We start from the raw sequence: 8,510 nt of genomic DNA, 5'->3' as shown, positions 1-8,510 counted from the left end.
GAGAGAGAGAGAGAGAGAGAGAGAGCGAGAGAAGGGGCAGGGCTCATGCGGGGTATGTGTGCACAAAGTCCTGAAAAAGTACAGAAAACAAGAATGTATGTACTGATGGGGCAGAGGGAAATGATGAAGGGAAGTGATCAGCTGAGGTTCCAAGAAAGCTCATCAATAAAATGTCCTTTGCTGTGTTTTGCAGGGAAGGGGAAGGGACTGTAGGTAATCATGAAGCAACAAAGGTCTGAAAGATCTTTTATAAGTTGCAAGTTTAAGATGCATGCAAATCAATTCTTTTCACTTGGCCAAATGGTGGTTCTTGTCTGAAAAGTGCCTATACACATTGTGTTTTGTTATCTAAGGCTTGCATATCAAAAACATTTGTAAGCTGAATACACATGTCTTTTTCTACCAGATGCAGGTACACTGAGTTGCTGCTAAAGTTCTTGTCAAATTGGCCCTCTGTGGTACCTTAGCAACCACACTGCCTCCTCTGGATTTATACAATAACTGGTTTTGAATTTATTAAGCTTCAAGAAGGAAGTGAATGAAGTTCACCTCTAGCCTTAGAATTAACAAACAAAAAGTAGCAAAAATGCCTTTGCCGTTGAAATCAACACCACTAAACTGGCAAATCTGCTTGTGTGTATACAAGGTGGGGGGGGGTTTTATGTATGCCCTTCTTGGACTAGGTCTGACTTTTTAAAATGAAGACATGAAAGTAGAGGGTAGAAATAAATGGACATGGGCAAAAGTGATGGGCTGAAACTGAGTAATAGGGAAATGTTCTAGAGTAGAAATGATGCACAGGTACTTATTTTCTTGCTACCCAACTATTTATGTCAACTGTTGAAGTCTCTGGTCTCAACCCAGGGGGCAGTGAGATTCTTTTAAAAGGGCTGTGAAGAGAAGTGCCTGCCTCATCATTCCAAGGGGCTGCTGGGCAAAATATATCCCAGGTGTGTTTGAGCTCAATATCTGACCTTTACATTATCTATGAGAGAATACTATCTCAGCCCCTCAGAATCCACCATTATGCTGGGAGAAATCCTAATAGACAACACAGGAGTAGAGAGATGCAACACCTGGAAAAAGAAGATTGAGGACACCAAAATCTGACACAACAGCAAGAAAGCTTAGCCAACTATAAGAAAACTAGGAGGTGACAACATCACATCTCCAGATATATCAAATGTTACTGCCAACTAGGTTGCACAACAGGGCTAAGAATAGAAGTTGCAAACAAACCAGTTTAAAAGATCAGAAACCGGTTTAAATCTGTAACAGAACAGAAGTTCAGTGCACGTAAACTGCTTTCAAAATGGCCAAAACCACTTTAAGATAAACCTGGTTGAATGACGTATCAGACTTAGCTGATTTAGGTCAAACCAGTTTATGGAACTTCTGTCCCAGAGCCCTTCCTGCTTCAAGTTAACTCACAGCCCCCATCATCCTAGGATACTTTGCAGTAGGCCTGTGCGAAGCAGCAAGTGTTTGGTTCCGATAAGGCCAATTCGGAGGGACAAGTATTCGATTCGGTGATTTGAGTCACTGTCCCAATTCAATTCAGCTGAATCAGATTTGAAGATTCGGTGGTGATTTGGCCATAGACTATAATGGGGAATCACTAAAATACCTATAACTTTATCCTTTTTTTTGCAGATTTGGATGGAAACAGGGATGGTAGCTCCTGAGGGCATGAAGCCAGCCAAGTTTGAAGGAGATGGGTGCAGGGATTTTTGGGAAGCTGTACCTCAAACTGCTGAAACCAACTCATATCACTTGTGCATGTTGTGGGGTGTAGGTGATAGTTGTATTGGTCTAAGGCAGTGTTTCCCAACCGGTGTGCTGTGGCACACTGGTATGCCATCAGGCACATCCATGTGTGCCGTGACATTTTTGGGCTCAAGCCATGCCCCTCACCTGGCTGGAGCCATGTTCTCACCTGCTGCTGCTGCAGGGAGCCAGACATGGTTGGCGTGGCTCCAGCCAGTTATTCAAACACCAGAACCCCACCCCTGCTGCTCCATGGTGTTTGGCCACTTGCTACCCCCCCCAACTTGGCTGGTGGGACATGGGGTGAGGGAGTCCATGTAAGTGTGCTGCAGGGAAAAAGGTTGGGAAATGCTGGTCTAAGGACATAAGCAGACAAGGTTCTTTGGGTCAATCTGATATCTTTGGTTAGACAACCGAATAGTTGGAGAAATATAGTTTAGCAAGCTTTTGGCTTTAAAAACCCTTCGTTAGGCTGAGGAAGCATCTGCAGTTAGTGTGTGCTCTTCCTGGATGGAACAAATAGTGAAGAAGTCAGAGGCTGGCATGCAATGCAAGCAATAAAGCCAGTGAGTGAAAATGTAAATTGAGGCATTGGGGGGGTGAGATACAGGTGGGGGGGAAGGGGAATGTAGAAGGTAAAAGTGGAGAGGTACCTGGGGAGTCAGATGTCAGGCAGGTTATAGTGTGTTGTAAATCCAATGTCTATATTGAGTCCATGATTTTTTCTATCTAGGAGGTTGAGGAAGTGAAGTACAGAAACACTTCATGCACAGCCTTATATGTTGTTTCTACATCCCTCCCCCAGAGCACTGCAATTGAAAGGGAAGTCAGGGAAAGCTCACAGTCACTGGCCAGCTGCAGATGTCAGTATCAGAGCAGACCTTCCCCCTCCCTCTTCTCAGTTTCTGTTTCCTGTAAGCCTGCCTTCCGAATCTTTCCAAATTTTTTCCAAATCGATTTGGATGCTTCTGATTCGATTCAGACCTTTTAATGGGTCTCCTGATTTGATCTGGATTTGGAGATTTGGCTGCTGAATCTCCTCTGAATTGAATCGGCTACCAAAGCTTCTTACAGCCCTACTTTGCAGCCCTGGGCTATGCTGCCTGTTCCAGTGGAGCAGGGACTGCCTGCCCCCCTGTTTCTTAGTCTGCTTCCTTCTGGTGTCCATCAGCCCACAAAGACAGAGCGGGGGGCAGGGGAACAGACCCTTAGCTCCCCTATCCAGGGTCTACACAGCACATGTAGGGGGAGGGAAAACCGCTGTGGTGGGGACTTTTCAGACCTCCCCTCTCCTGCTTCACAGCTACTGATTGCTTCAGTGGCTGCTACAGAAAGGAGGGAGGAGTCCTCTGGGCCTGGTGCCTGCCCATGCAGCCCAGTATGGAGGGGCACCAGGGAGCTCAAGTCTTGGGAGGCTTTCTCCCAACCCAGCCCAGGGTTCTGCCCCTGGGGAACCCTGCTTGCCCTGCTAGTCTCATGGATAGCCCAGGGAGTGGAGAGAAATTCTCCTGCTTCTCTGCAGCCGGTTTTGCCTTAGATGCTGCAAGTATGAGGAAAAATTAATGCAAGGGAGCAGAGGAATTTCCCTCCACTCCCTGGGCTATCCCTGAGACTAGCAAGGCAAAGGCAAACAGGGCTCCCCATAGGAAGGACTACCCAGGGCTGAGGGACCCTGGGTTGGGGTGAGGGGAAGCCCCCACAAGGAGGGGGCTTCCTGGTAGGGCTGTGTGAGATTTCACCGCCTGTTTCTTTTTGATGCTGTTTCAAACCGTTTTGAGCTTGAAACAGTGAAAATGAAATGAAAGACTTCAAAACAGCCTTGAAACTAAACGAAGGAGTTGAAATGTTTGAAATATTTTGAGTTTTGAAGCTGGGCTTGCTTGCAGGGAAACAGAAACTAAGGAGAGGGAGGGGGAAGGACTGCTCTGATATTGACATGTGTAGCTGGCCAGTGACTGTCATCCTTCCCTGAGGTCCCTTCCAATCCCAGTGCTCTGGGGGAGGGACGGAAAAACAGCATAAAAAGCATTGTTTGAACTGAGCTTTCTCTGTGCCTTCACACTTACAAGTGACACAAGTTTTGCTCTGAAAAGTTTGAGGTGAAGTTTCCCAGAAACCCCTGCACCTATCTCCTTAAAACTTGGCAGGTTTCATGGCCTCAGAAGGCGCTACCATGCCTCCAAGTTTAATCTGAATCAGGCATGAAATGAGCTATAGGCAGTTTCGTGCTTTCCCATTATAGCCTAGGGGTGAAACATCGAAAAAGCAAAACACTTTTGACGAAATGAAATGGAATAATGGTCTCGAAACAAAACTCTAAACAAAACACTGTTCTGTCAAATTGGTGAAACGGAAGTCAAAACGAAACAGTGCTGTTTTGCACAGCCCTACTCCCTGGTGCCCCCATGCTGTGCTGCATGGGCAGACGTCTACCTGGATTCTCCCTCCAATCAGCAGCTTGGAAGGCGGGGGTGGGGAATTCCCCCCAGCTCCCCAGGCCTGTTTGGGCTGGGGAACCCAGGCTGGGGGAAACCTCCTGAGGAGGATGCTCTCCCAAGGTGAGGCAGTACCCAGATAGGGGGCTTCTGAACCTTCTGGGGGGGGACAGCAGGGGTTTGGGGATACTTGGCTGGGCTGGCAACGACCAGCAGGCTAGAAGTAGCGCCCCCCACCTACTGGTCTGGGTCAGTGCAGGCCTCTCCCTACCTTTCCCAATTGAAAACTGAATGTCAATTCAGTTGGTGATTGGTTCATCCTATGCAGCTTAGAGGAAGCTGCCTAGACAGAATCAATTCAGTCTCAAGCTTTTGACTGTCTGTACTTTGCCCAACTGTTCACCAATGGGAAGTGCTCACATAGAAGAAACACCACAGGACACCAGAGTACACCACTGCTGCTAACAAGCAACCACCTAAAGACCAAACCCATCCATTTACGATGGAGAAACTGACAGTTAGCATAGGCCTACTGAAACATGGGAAGGCAGCAGGAGTAGATGACATACTCGCTGAGATGATACAACACCTAGGACCCCTTGCAAGGCAATGGCTCCTTGATCTAGTCAATGCATGCATGATAAATAAATACCATCAGTGTGGAGGAAGGCAAGACTCATAGCTCTGTTCAAACCAGGGAAAGACCTTTCATCACCAAAAAGTTATAGACCGATCTCCCTCCTCAGCATCACCTACAAGCTCCATGAACATCTTATCCTGCAATGAATTTCACCTTTGGTAGATTCTAAACTTACATGAGACCAAGTGGGTTTTAGACTGGGTCGATCCTGTGCAGGCCAAATACTTAACCTTACACAGCATATCAAAGATGGTTACCAAATTAAGTTGATCATGGGCACAGCATTGTTGACTTATCTGCTGCATACTATAATGTCTAACACTGCACCATGATCCACAAACTATACCTCATGACTAACAACATAGATCTAAGCCATAGACTCTTGAAGAACAGGTGCTTGTACAAGGAACTAAATGGCTGGAAAAGTAGATGGTGCTCCCAAAAGTACAGTTTACCACAAGGCAGTGTGCTTGTCCCACTTCTATTCAACACCTATATTAATGACCAGCCACTTCCTGCCAAATGTCAGGATTTCATATCTACTGATGATTTCTACATCACCACACAGCAGAAGAACTTTGGGGACAAAGAAAATCTTGGAGAGGGCACTGAATGAGGTGTCAGATTATTACCTAAATACTGTGGTTTCCACCTGAGAAACTGGGATGCAGAACAATATGTACCTTGGGGGTCTTCAAGAGGAGGCTGGACAGATATTTGGCTGGGATGTTATGACCCTGCACTTGTTCCTGCCTGGGGCGGGGGGTCGGACCTGATGATCTGTTTAGGTCCATTCCGACCCTAAGCACTATGAAACTATGAGTGTCACCTGGAGTAACCAGAGTCTCAACCATCAGAAACACCCAGTCTACTTAGGGTTAACACTGGGCTGTACACTTAGTGACAGAAAGTGCACATTAAATACCTAAGCCAAGGTCAACACACAAAACACCGCTTGCAAATTCCAAGTGGGAAGCAGAGCCGTCCACTCTACGTACTACTGCCTTAGCACTTTGGTTTTCTGTGGCTGAATATGCCTGCACCACCTGAGGATGGTCAAGTCACAGTAAACATATAAATACTTCCTCAAATGATACATGCAGAATTATAACAGGCTGCCTAAAACCCGCTCCTGCTCCCCACCTATATGCACTATCTGGCATAGTGCCCCCTTACATCAGGAGGAAAGTAGCGGGCAACATTGACTGGCAGGTACAAGAGTCAGATGACTGCCACTTGCTATATGGACATCAACCACTGCACTGTTGTCTCTCATTGAGAAATAGCTTTTTGTCCTTTACCATACCATTTACCGTATCACCAGAATCAACCAGAGCTACCCTCTAGCGAACCAAAATGGGAGAAACTACAAAATTGTTGAATGGAGCCAACAAGGACTTACCCCCAGTGAGGAGTTAGCATCTGGCTCCAACTACAAATGGCACACATGACGGAGCCTGAACAGATTGAGAGTGGGTCTTGGCAGATGCGACTTTCTCATGAAATCCTGGGGCCTCTACACAACTGATTGTGTTTGTCAGGAGAAGCAAATCATGGATCATCTCCAGAGATGCCCTGTAGCACCACAATACACCCCACAAGATCTGGCAACACCAACATCAGCAGCAGTAACCTGTGCAGAATATTGGGAGCAGACCATATAGAAAGGTTGGACTGGAGACATGACGACAAGAACGAAAGTATTCAAACACCTGCATTAAGTTTGCAAGCTATTTCAAATAGAAATCCACAGTGTTAAAAAATTCTGACGTGTTGTGCTTTCTGAGTTTGTTGCAACACAATAATTTCTGTATTATTTTGTAGTCAAGAAATGCATGAAAGCTAGGAGCTACATTTTCTGAGCTGCCTTGAGTCTAAAAATGTCAAGAATCACTGGCCTAAGTTAAATTATGTAAGAAGCAGAATAATGTAAAATCAGTCTTTTCATAAGAAAGGAATATAAACTATTAAAATAGTAGACTTTTTAATTAGTAATTGTGATCATGAGTAGATTTTTCATGTTAGTGTAAGTATCTTTATTGTTTAAATAAAGTCTAGAATCTGAACTATCCATATGAAAATTATACCAAGACCTAGAACTGGGATAATAGAATGGCTTCATATAAATATGTGAGTACAGATACCTCCAGAGAGCGGTGGCACTACTGCTTTAAGAATGTATGCGGCAGGCAAGGCAACTATTTACTCACCTGAGTACCATTAAGTTTATGGCTTGGGTAGTCAAAGACAACTTAACTAGATTTTTAATGCAAATTAGGCTCCAACTCTTCTATTTGCTATTCAGATAGCACCAGTGGCATGTTATGGCATGTAACATGAACCTTGAAATCAAATGGGTAACAGTGCAATCTGCTACACTATGCTGAAAAGGAAAGATCAATCCTGTATGTAAAGGGAATTTTAAATCTTGTCACTCTTACTTGTAATAAGTACTCTGAGCCCAAAAGCACAAATTGTTGAAAGTAGAGAGGGGCGTGTAGGACTGGGAGAGAGACTAGCCAGCCAGCCACAAGCCTTCAACCTAAAAACAAATCTACTCACTGACCATTCCAGTTTGTAAAAAGGCTACTCCATCACAGCTGCAGTGAAGACAGAGGACAGGCACCAGGGATCAGTTACCTATGAGAAAATGCATCATTGCCTAAGAAACTGCTGATCTTCCCGTGGAGGGAAGAAATGGGGTGGGAACTCAAAAGTAAAACTTTGTCACCCACCTGGTGTAGTAGGAGTTAGATGAAGTGAAAGCAATAGGTGTACTCCTACTATCTCTTCACTCTCCCTAATCTTAGAGAAAGATATTAATCCTCTTCAGCTGGAAGGGGCTGAATAAACTGGAGGTCAGTGCAGGAGTGAGGAAGCACAAGGGAGCTGGATATTAGGCAGTACAAAATGCAAGGGCCCATAGCGGTGGTGAGCGCTGAGCGTGGTCTCTGGATTTGGTAGGACAGCACACCATCACGTGGTCTGGGTACCTATGTATAACTTGGGTGTCCACTACCTCTTGTTAAAGCTTCCTAATCTGAACATTAGGATCAGTGTGGTGGAATTCTGTCCTTCTGAAAGGCAGATGTTTGTGGCTGTGCTGTGCTGTGTTTGTGAATGTGGCTGCAACCTGGAATTTCTATTGTGCAGGAAATGGATATTTTTTATTCTGAATTGGAATAAAAAAATAATTTGTATAAAACAATACTTTGTTTTGGGTTAACAAACTAGTGCACTTTTAGCAAGGGGAATCAAGCACTACAAGAAGTCCTTCTTTAGGTACACAGTGATCAGGAGGAAAACAAATGGGAGTGTGAGGCCATTGCTCAACAGTTCAGGAGAGCTGGTTACCAGCAAGCAGGAGAAAGCTGAACTCCTGAATGACTACTTCACCTCAGTCTTTCACCAGACCAAGGGGAAAACCATGCCAGGTAGAGTACAGGATGAGCAAGGTAGGAATAATTGCCTTCCTACTATTGCTGCAGAATTGGTGTGTGACCAACTAATAAAATTAGACATATACAAGTCAGAGGGATCTTCATCCTGAGAGTGCTGTAGGAGCTGGCTAAAGTCATTGTAGAACCCCTGGCAAAACTCTTCCACAACTCATGGCACTCTGGAGAAGTCCCTGAGGACTGGAAGAGGGCCGATGTTGTGCCCATCCA

The 8,510-nt window shown here is 45.3% G+C and overlaps 1 protein-coding gene across 1 annotated transcript in view; it reads left to right on the top strand.

Moving 5' to 3' along the window:
• Window positions 1-8,510, top strand: part of SUCLA2 (succinate-CoA ligase ADP-forming beta subunit) — a 79,582-nt gene that overhangs the window by 41,731 nt on the left and 29,341 nt on the right. The window lies entirely within an intron of this gene.

The sequence above is a fragment of the Crocodylus porosus genome, unplaced genomic scaffold, assembly GCF_001723895.1.
Source record: "Crocodylus porosus isolate Cpor-Errol unplaced genomic scaffold, CroPor_comp1, whole genome shotgun sequence".
Taxonomy (NCBI): domain Eukaryota; kingdom Metazoa; phylum Chordata; order Crocodylia; family Crocodylidae; genus Crocodylus; species Crocodylus porosus.
The sequence above is the reverse complement of the archived record's forward strand: the minus strand, read 5'-3'. Positions and strand labels throughout refer to the sequence as shown.